We start from the raw sequence: 10,686 nt of genomic DNA, 5'->3' as shown, positions 1-10,686 counted from the left end.
GCAGCAAAGTAGCGTAAGTATTTCCCTCAGTTTTTTAGAACCAAGGTATCAATCCAGTAGGAGGCCACACACGAGTCCCTCGCACCTACACAAACAAATAAATCCTCGCAACCAACGCGATAAGGGGTTGTCAATCCCTACACGGTCACTTACGAGAGTGAGATCTGATAGATATGATAAGATAATATTTTTGGTATTTTTATGATAAAGATGCAAAGTAAAATAAAAGCAAAATAAAAGGCAATGGAAATATCTTGTTGACGGGAGATTAATACGATGGAAAATAGACCCGGGGGCCATAGGTTTCACTAGTGGCTTCTCTCAAGAGCATAAGTATTTACGGTGGGTGAACAAATTACTGTTGAGCAATTGACAGAATTGAGCATAGTTATGAGAATATCTAGGTATGATCATGTATATAGGCATCACGTCCGAGACAAGTAGACCTACTCCTGCCTACATCTACTACTATTACTCCACACATCGACCGCTATCCAGCATGCATCTAGAGTATTAAGTTCATAAGAACAGAGTAACGCTTTAAGCAAGATGACATGATGTAGAGGGATAAATTCATGCAATATGATATAAACCCCATCTTTTTATCCTCGATGGCAACAATACAATACGTGCCTTGCTGCCCCTACTGTCGCTGGGGAAGGACACCACAAGATTGAACCCAAAGCTAAGCACTTCTCCCATTGCAAGAAAGATCAATCTAGTAGGCCAAACCAAACTGATAATTCGAAGAGACTTGCAAAGATAACCAATCATACATAAAAGAATTCAGAGAAGATTCAAATATTGTTCATAGATAAACTTGATCATAAACCCACAATTCATCGGTCTCAACAAACACACCGCAAAAGAAGATTACATCGAATAGATCTCCACGAGAGAGGGGGAGAACATTGTATTGAGATCCAAAAAGAGAGAAGAAGCCATCTAGCTAATAACCATGGACCCGAAGGTCTGAGGTAAACTACTCACACTTCATCGGAGAGGCTATGGTGTTGATGTAGAAGCCTTCCGTGATCGATGCCCCCTCCGGCGGAGCTCCGGAAAAGGCCCCAAGATGGGATCTCACGGGTATAGAAGGTTGCGGCGGTGGAATTAGGTTTTTGGCTCCGTATCTGGTAGTTTGGGGGTACGTAGGTATATATAGGAGGAAGAAGTACGTCGGTGGAGCAACATGGGGCCCACGAGGGTGGAGGGCGCGCTTGGGGGGGTAGGCGCGCCCCCCTACCTCGTGCCCACCTGGTTGATGTCTTGACGTAGGGTCCAAGTCCTCTGGAACATGTTCGTTCCGAAAATCACGTTCCCGAAGGTTTCATTCCGTTTGATATTCTTTTTCTACGAAACTTTGAAATAGGCAAAAAATAGCAATTCTGGGCTGGGCCTCCGGTTAATAGGTTAGTCCCAAAAATAATATAAAAGTGTATAATAAAGCCCAATAATGTCCAAAACAGAATATAATATAGCATGGAACAATCAAAAATTATAGATACGTTGGAGACGTATCAGCATGCAAAGTCCTATCATTTTTCTTTTTCTTCCTTTTAGAAGGACTAGGTGCATCAACATTAGTTGTCTGAGAATCTTGCTCAATTCTCTTAGGGTGGCCCTCAGGATACAAAGGTTCCTGAGTCATTTACCCCCTCTAGTCATAACTCTAATAGCATTATCATTCTTCTTATTATTTAATTCATTGAGCAAATCATTTTGAGCCTTAAGCACTTGTTCTACTTGAGTGGTAACCGTAGAAGCATGTTTACTAATGAGTTTAAGTTCACCTTTAACTCTAGACATATAATCACTCAAGTGCTCAATCATATAAGCATTTCGTTTCAATTGTCTACCAACATAAGCATTGAAGTTTTCTTGTTTAACAATAAAATTATCAAACTCATCTAAGCATTGGCTAGCAGACTTATAACGAGGAATATCACCTTCATCAAATCTATAGAGAGAATTTACCTTTACTACCTGTGTCGGGTTATCAAGACCATGTATTTCTTCAACAACCGGCAAATTAAGACCATGTATTTCTTCAATAGGAGGTAAATTCTTAACATCTTCAGTTTTAATACCTTTTTCTTTCATAGATTTCTTTGCCTCTTGCATATCTTCAGGACTGAGAAATAGAATACCCCTCTTCTTCGGAGTTGGCTTAGGAGTTGGTTTAGGTAGTGTCCAATTATTTTCATTAGTCAACATATTATTCAATAGCAATTCAGCTTGGTCAACTGTTCTTTCCCTGAAAACACAACCAACACAACTATCCAGGTGGTCTCTAGAAGCATCGGTTAGTCCATTATAAAAGATATCAAGTATTTCATTTTTCTTGAGAGGATGATCAGGCAAAGCATTGAGTAATTTGAGAAGCCTCCCCCAAGCTTGTGGGAGACTCTCTTCTTCAATTTGCACAAAATTATATATTTCCCTTAAAGCAGCTTGTTTCTTATGAGCGGGGAAATATTTCGCAGAGAAGTAATATATCATATCCTGGGGACTACGCACACAACCAGGATCAAGAGAATTAAACCATGTTTTAGCATCACCCTTTAATGAGAACGAAAATAATTTAAGGATATAGTAGTAGCGAGTTTTCTCATCATTAGTGAACAGGGTGGCTATATCATTTAATTTAGTAAGATGTGCCACAACAGTTTCAGATTCATAGCCATAAAAAGGATCAGATTCAACCAAAGTAATTATATCAGGATCAACAGAGAAATCATACTCCTTATCAGTAATGCAGATAGATGAAGTATCAAAAGTAGGGTCATATTTCATTCTAGCATTCAAAGACTTTTCTTTCAGCTTAGCTAACAATTTCTTAAGATCATTCCTGTCATTGCAAGCAAGAAAGTCTCTAGCAGTTTCTTCATCCATAACATAGCCCTCAGGCACAACAGACAATTCATATCTAGGGGGAGAATCTTCATCATCACTTTCATCAATATTATCAGTTTCAATAATTTCATTCTCTCTAGCCCTAGCAAGTTGTTCATCAAGAAATTCACCTAATGGCACAGTAGTATCAAGCATAGAAGTAGTTTCATCATAAGTATCATGCATAGCAGAAGTGGCATCATCAATAACATGCGACATATCCGAATTAATAGCAGAAGCATGTTTAGGTGTCACAAGCTTACTCAAAACAGAAGGTGAATCAAGTGCAGAGCTAGATGGCAGTTCCTTACCTCCCCTCGTAGTTGAGGGAAAAATCTTAGTTCTTTCATCTTTCAAGTTCCTCAAAGTGACCAGCAGATATAAATCCCAAGTGACTCAAAGAATACAGCTATGCTCCCTGGCAACGGCGCCAGAAAATAGTCTTGATAACCCACAAGTATAGGGGATCGCAACAGTTTTCGAGGGTAGAGTATTCAACCCAAATTTATTGATTTGACACAAGGGGAGCCAAAGAATATTCTCAAGTATTAGCAGTTGAGTTGTCAATTCAACCACACCTGGATAACTTAATATCTGCAGCAAAATATTTAGTAGCAAAGTAGTATGATAGTAGCGGTAACGGTAGCAAACGTAACAGTAGCAGCTTTGTAGTAATTGTAACAGTTGCAACGGAAAAGTAACTAAGCGGAGAACAGTAGGTGAAAAGCTCGTAGGCATTGGATCGGTGATGGAGAATTATGCCGGATGCGATTCCTGATGCAATAGTTATAACATAGGGTGACACAGAACTAGCTCCAGTTCATCAATGTAATGTAGGCATGTATTCTGAATATAGTCATACGTGCTTATGGAAAAGAACTTGCATGACATCTTTTGTCCAACCCTCCCGTGGCAGCGGGGTCCTATTGGAAACTAAGGGATATTAAGGCCTCCTTTTAATAGAGTACCGGACCAAAGCATTAACACTTAGTGAATACATGAACTCCTCAAACTACAGTCATCACCGGTAAGTATCCCGATTATTGTCACTTCGGGGTTAACGGATCATAACACATAATAGGTGACTATAGACTTGCAAGATAGGATCAAGAACTCACATATATTCATGAAAACATAATAGGTTCAGATCTGAAATCATGGCACCCGGGCCCTAGTGACAAGCATTAAGCATAGCAAAGTCATAGCAACATCAACTCAGAACATAATGGATACTCGGGATCAAACCCTAACAAAACTAACTCGATTACATGGTAAATCTCATCAAACCCATCACCGTCCAGCAAGCCTACGATGGAATTACTCACGCATGGTGGTGAGCATCATGAAATTGGTGATGGAGGAAGGTTGATGATGACGACGGCGACGGATTCCGCTCTCCGGAGCCCCGAACGGACTCCAGATCAGCCCTCCCGAGAGAGATTAGGGCTTGGCGGCGGCTCCGTATCATAAAACGCGATGAATCCTTTTCTCTGCTTTTCTTCTTCCCGAACGTGAATATATAGAGTTGGAGTTGAGGTCGATGGAGCACCAGGGGGCCCACGAGGCATCGGGGCGCGCCTAGGGGGGTAGGCGCGCCGCCCACGCTCGTGGACAGGGTGTGGGCCCCCTGGCCTTGAGTCTTTCGCTAGTATTTTTTATTAATTCCAAAAATATTCTCCGTGAAGTTTCAGGTCATTCCGAGAACTTTTATTTCTACACAAAAATAACACCATGGCAATTCTGCTGAAAACAACGTCAGTCCAAGTTAGTTCCATTCAAATCATGCAAGTTAGAGTCCAAAACAAGGGCAAAAGTGTTTGGAAAAGTAGATACGACGGAGACGTATCACGAGGCACTGGACCCCGTACCGTCAGCGCGTAACGCAGCTGACCGACCACCACGTGGCCGGGACAAAACGACAATTCAGGCCGAACACCAGCCCATACCACCTCGCCGTAAAGGTAGAGATATAACAGCTCGGGGATATACATATGACCTACGGCAGGACCTGGACAGTAGAGCAGGTCAGACCAGATCGATCTACAGATCGCGGGGGGGCGCCCCGACGCGCGAAGACGGCTATCTAGTCGGACACAACAAGCATAATCACGCCCGAGCCAAAAACTGCAAACGGACTCCATCCGAGCTACGTCGCGACTTGGCCCGATATAGAGGCGCCACACATCCCCTCTGCTTCACTGATGAAGTAATGGAGCACGAAATCCCAGAAGGGTTTAAACCCGTGAATATCGAATCATATGATGGAACAACAGATCCCGCGGTATGGATTGAGGATTTTCTTCTCCATATTCACATGGCCCGTGGTGATGATCTTCATGTTGGGGAACGTAGCAATAATTCAAAAAATTTCCTATGTGTCACCAAGATCAATCTAGGAGATGCTAGCAACGAGAGAGAGGGAGTGCATCTTCATACCCTTGAAGATCGCTAAGCGGAAGCGTTACAAGAACGCGGTTGATGGAGTTGTACTCGCGGCGATTCAAATCGCGGAAGATCCGATCTAGCGCCGAAGGGACGGCGCCTCCGCGTTCAACACACGTACAGCCCGGGGACGTCTCCTCCTTCTTGATCCAGCAAGGGGAGAGGAGAAGTTGAGGGAGACCTCCAGCAGCACGACGGCGTGGTGGCAATGGAGCTCGTGGTTCTCCGGCAGAGCTTCGCTAAGCACTACGGAGGAGGAGGAGATGTATGAGGATGATGGGCTGCGCCTTGCCAGGGGTGCGGCTACCCTCCCACCCCCTCACTATATATAGGGGGAAGGGGAGAGGGGGCCGGCCCCTCTAGATGGATCTAGAGGAGGAGGCGGCGGCCAGGGGAAACCCTAGATGGGTTTGGGCGCCCCCACCCCCTAGGAAACTTGCCCCCCAAGCCGGGAGGGGCGGCTGCCCTAGGGGTGGCGCCCCCACCTCTCCTGGTTACGTGAGAGGGGTTGGGAGGGGCGCACAGCCCCTTAGTGGGCTGGTTTGCCCCTTCCCCTTGGCCCATAAGGCCCCCAAACGCTTGCCGGGGCCTCCGAAACCCCTTTCGGACATGCTGGCCATAGCCTGGTACCCCCGGAACAATTCCGGACTCCAATACTCTTCGTCCAATATACCGATCTTCACCTCCGGACCATTCCGGAGCTCCTCGTCATGTCCGGGATCTCATCTAGGACTCCGAACAACCTTCGGTAACCACATACTATTTCCCATAACAACTCTAGCGTCACCGAACCTTAAGTGTGTAGACCCTACGGGTTCGGGAACCATGCAGACATGACCGAGACACCTCTTCGGCCAATAACCAATAGCGGGATCTGGATACCCATATTGGCTCCCACATGTTCCACGATGATCTCATCGGATGAACCACGATGTCGGGGATTCAATCAACCCGTATACAATTCCCTTTGTCTATCGGTATGTTACTTGCCCGAGATTCGATCGTCGGTATCCCAATACCTCGTTCAATCTCGTTACCGGCAAGTCTCTTTACTCGTTCCGTAACGCATGATCCCGTGGCTAACTCATTAGTCACATTGAGCTCATTATGATGATGCATTACCGAGTGGGCCTAGAGATACCTCTCCGTCATACGGAGTGACAAATCCCAGTCTCGATTCGTGCCAACCCAACAGACACTTTCGGAGATACCTGTAGTGCACCTTTATAGCCACCCAATTACGTTGTGACGTTTGGTACACCCAAAGCATTCCTACAGTATCCGGGAGTTGCACAATCTCATGGTCTAAGGAAACGATACTTGACATTAGAAAAGCTCTTAGCAAACGAACTACACGATCTTGTGCTATGCTTAGGATTGGGTCTTGTCCATCACATCATTCTCCTAATGATGTGATCCCGTTATCAATGACATCCAATGTCCATGGTCAGGAAACCATAACCATCTATTGATCAACGAGCTAGTCAACTAGAGGCTTACTAGGGACATGTTGTGGTCTATGTATTCACACATGTATTACGGTTGCCAGTTAATACAATTATAGCATGAACAATAGAAAATTATCATGAACAAGGAAATACAATAATAACCATTTTATTATTGCCTCTAGGGCATATTTCCAATACTTCATGCCATCAAATACCTCCCGCTAAAACTCAAGGGACCAGCTCGACACTGGTTGAACAGCCTGCCTGAAAACTCCATTGGCAGCTGGGAGGACTTGGAAGACGCCTTCCGCGATAACTTCCAAGGTACATAAGTCCGACATCCGGATGCCGATGACTTAAGTCACATAGTTCAACAGCCCGGAGAGTCAGCCAGGAAATTCTGGACTATGTTTCTAACTAAAAAGAACCAAATCGTTGACTGTCCGGATGCCGAAGCCCTAGCGGCCTTTAAGCATAGCATCCACGACGAATGGCTCACCCGACACCTCGGCCAGGAAAAGCCGAAGTCCACGGCAGCCCTCACAACACTCATGACCCGCTTTTGCGCGGGCGAAGATAGCTGGCTAGCCCATAGCAATAATAATTCAAGCAAACCAGGCACCTCTAAAGCCAGAAGTAGCAACGGCAAGCCCCGACGCAACAGGCACAAGCGTCGAAATAACGGTGACAATACCAATGACACGACGATCAACACCGGATTCAGTGGCTCCAAATCCGGCCAGCGGAAGAAGCCATTCAAAAGGAACAATCCGGGCTCATCCAGCTTGGACCGCATACTCGATCGTCCATGTCAGATCCACGGCACCCCCGATAAACCAGCCAATCATACCAACAGAAACTGTTGGGTCTTTAAACAGGCCGGCAAGTTAAATGCCGAGAACAAGGAGAAGGGGTCGCAGAGTGAGGACGATGACGAGGAGCCCCGTCCACCGAACACAGGGGGACAGAAGAAGTCCCCCCCAGGTTAAAACGATGAACATGATATACGTTACCCACATCCCCAAGAGGGAGCGCAAACATGCGCTCAGGGACGTCTATGCGATAGAGCCAGTCGCCCCAAAATTCAACCCATGGTCGTCCTGCCCGATCACTTTTGATCGCAGGGACCATCCGACCAGTATCTGTCATGGCGGTTCAGCCGCACTGGTCCTTGACCCAATCATTGATGGATTCCACCTCACGCGAGTCCTCATGGACGATGGCATCAGCCTCAACCTGCTCTACCAGGATACAATCCGCAAAATGGGCATCGATCCATCAAGGATCTAACCCACAAAATATACCTTTAAAGGAGTAATACCAGGTGTAGAGGCCCGCTGCACGGGTTCAACCACATTGGAAGTTGTCTTCGGATCCCTGGACAACTTCTAAAGCGAAGACTTGATCTTCGACGTCGCCCCTTCCGCAGTGGCTATCACGCACTACTCAGACGAACTGCATTTGCTCGATTCAACGCGGTGCCACACTATGCTTATCTCAAACTCAAGATGCCCGGACCACGCGGTGTCATAACAGTCAATGGAAACACGGAGCGCTCCCTCCGTACCGAGGAGCACACCGCGGCCCTAGCAGCGGAAGTACAGAGCGGCCTTATCAAGCAGAACTTTAATTCAGCGGCCAAGCTCCCGGACACTGTCAAACGAGTCCAGACTACTCTGCAGCACGACAGTCCAGCTCGTCAGGAGTTGGACTAGCAATTCGGCCTACGTCTCAATCCCGACCAAATGGTGGCATACGTACCACGCATACATAACTACGCACTCAAAATAGCATGGGCAGAGACGGAGGCACAACTAGATGGTGGTCCATAATACGGCTTAACCTAACCTGGGCACACATGCTTTTCCTTTTCCTTTTTTTTCTCTTTTCAGGCTTCTTCTCTACAGGCCCCTCCCTACGGCCTGATCATCGGTCCTTTCGAAGGATGGATATACCAAGGCGGCAGGCAGCACAGACGTGTGGGGGAATCTCTAGATGTTCTTCTCGACGATCACTCTACCTGTTTTGAGGACCCGCACGCAGCCCCCCCTTGGTCTTGGCATGATAGCCTTATTGCTTATCGCACTATTTGTATGAATACGCTTTTATGTATTAATCAAATTATAATGGAAACAGTTTGCGGCCCAACTTATGTGGCACTAGCTTACTACTTCATTTTATTTCGCTATTCTTATCGATTGCACCCGTACACTTTGGTACGCTTTAATTCGCCAGGGGCTTCATTGTGCTCCATACTATGGCAATAAAGTCCGAACACTTTTTACAGTACAGTTCGGCACCCTGAAGTTAGCGTTATATGCATCGGCTCCGAATCATGTCTTTGGTCAATAGTTGGGTTGCCCGGCTCCTGTGCTTGCTACCTTACGTTCCGTCCTATCGGCTAAGGTAGTAAAGGGAGAACTACTGCGATTGTGTTTCTAGTTTATCCGAGCAAACACCTCAGTAGAGAAAGCCGAAAACTGACTGTCATGATGCGGCAAGAGCTGGTCAGCTATTCGGAGGTTAAAAATCTTTTGCGATTTTTTCCGCATTATGCGACGATTCGGCCTCTACCCGATCAGGTGTCTACAACACCCTAGTCCGGACTAAATACCAACTAGGCGCTGCACCTACATTTCTATTGTCAAACTCCTATGGCTAAGTGAGGGTGATAAAGCCATATAGTCCGATCGCCTGGTTCGTTGCGCTAAACACCTCCTTCAAGGGCCAAAATCTTGGATCAAGAGTGTTTATATTCCATCCCGAACACCCCCGTACTACCTACGTGGGGGCTGAAGCCGACGACTTGCCAACTCTCAGATTTAACAAAACGGCCGCACAAGAGGTAAAATTTAAAACAACAAATATTATATTACATAACGGCTTTGTTTCATAATACAGGAAGGGATAACATGAATGACTTCATTCAAAGATAATGTCTTCTGAACACTGGCCCTCTACAATACGGGATCCCTTCAGGACATCATCAAAATACCGCTCGGGCGTACGGTGTTCCTTGCCCGCGGGCAGTCCCTCGGTCGCGAGCTTGACGGCGTCCATCTTCACCCACTGCACCTTGACACGGGTGAAGGCCATTTGCGCACCTTTGATGCAGACCGACCGCTTGATGGCATCAAGCCGAGAGCAGGCATTGACGAGCCGCTTCACGAGCCCGAAGTAGCTGCTGGGTATGGTTTCGGCAGGCCATAAACGGATTATCAAATCCTTCATGACCAGTTCGGCCACCCTATGCAGTTCGGTCAGCTGTTTCAGCTGATCGCTAAAGGGCACTGGATGCTCTGGCGCAAGGTATTGTGACCAGAACAGCTTCTCTGTTGAGCTCCCCTCTTCGGCTCGGAAGAACTCCGCTGCATCAGCAACACTGTGCGGCAGGTCCGCAAACGCTCCTGGAGAACTCCAAATCGGGGTGAGTAAGAGGTACCTTTTCTTCACAAATTTGCTCTTCATAATAAAGGCCTTACCCGCCGCGATGTTCCTGGCCTCCTGGATTTCCTGGAGGGCTCCCTGGGCTTCAACCCGGGCATCTTGTGCGCTTTGGCGGGCCTTGGCAAGTTCGGACTCTTGATCTGCAATATTGCGCTCCAAGGACTCGCATTTCTTTACGGTGTCCTGGAGCTCCTGTTGGACCTCACCGACCCTGGCCTCGTGTTTCTCGCGAGCGGCTTGTTCCTCTGCTGCTCTCTCGTGGGCTTCGGCCAGCGCCTTCCTGAGGGTCTCCACCTTGGTCGCCGCACCTACAAAATACAATGGCACTATGGTCAACACAAATCATTCATCCTTTCTGAATCTACACAAGGTCATTGCATACCTTGATTGTCCTCCAGCTGTTTTTTCACACGGCCGAGCTCTTCCTCGGTCTGCTCCAGACTCTGCTTCAGTC

Source organism: Triticum aestivum, chromosome 6D (assembly GCF_018294505.1).
Source record: "Triticum aestivum cultivar Chinese Spring chromosome 6D, IWGSC CS RefSeq v2.1, whole genome shotgun sequence".
In the NCBI taxonomy this organism is placed as follows: domain Eukaryota; kingdom Viridiplantae; phylum Streptophyta; class Magnoliopsida; order Poales; family Poaceae; genus Triticum; species Triticum aestivum.
The sequence above is the reverse complement of the archived record's forward strand: the minus strand, read 5'-3'. Positions refer to the sequence as shown.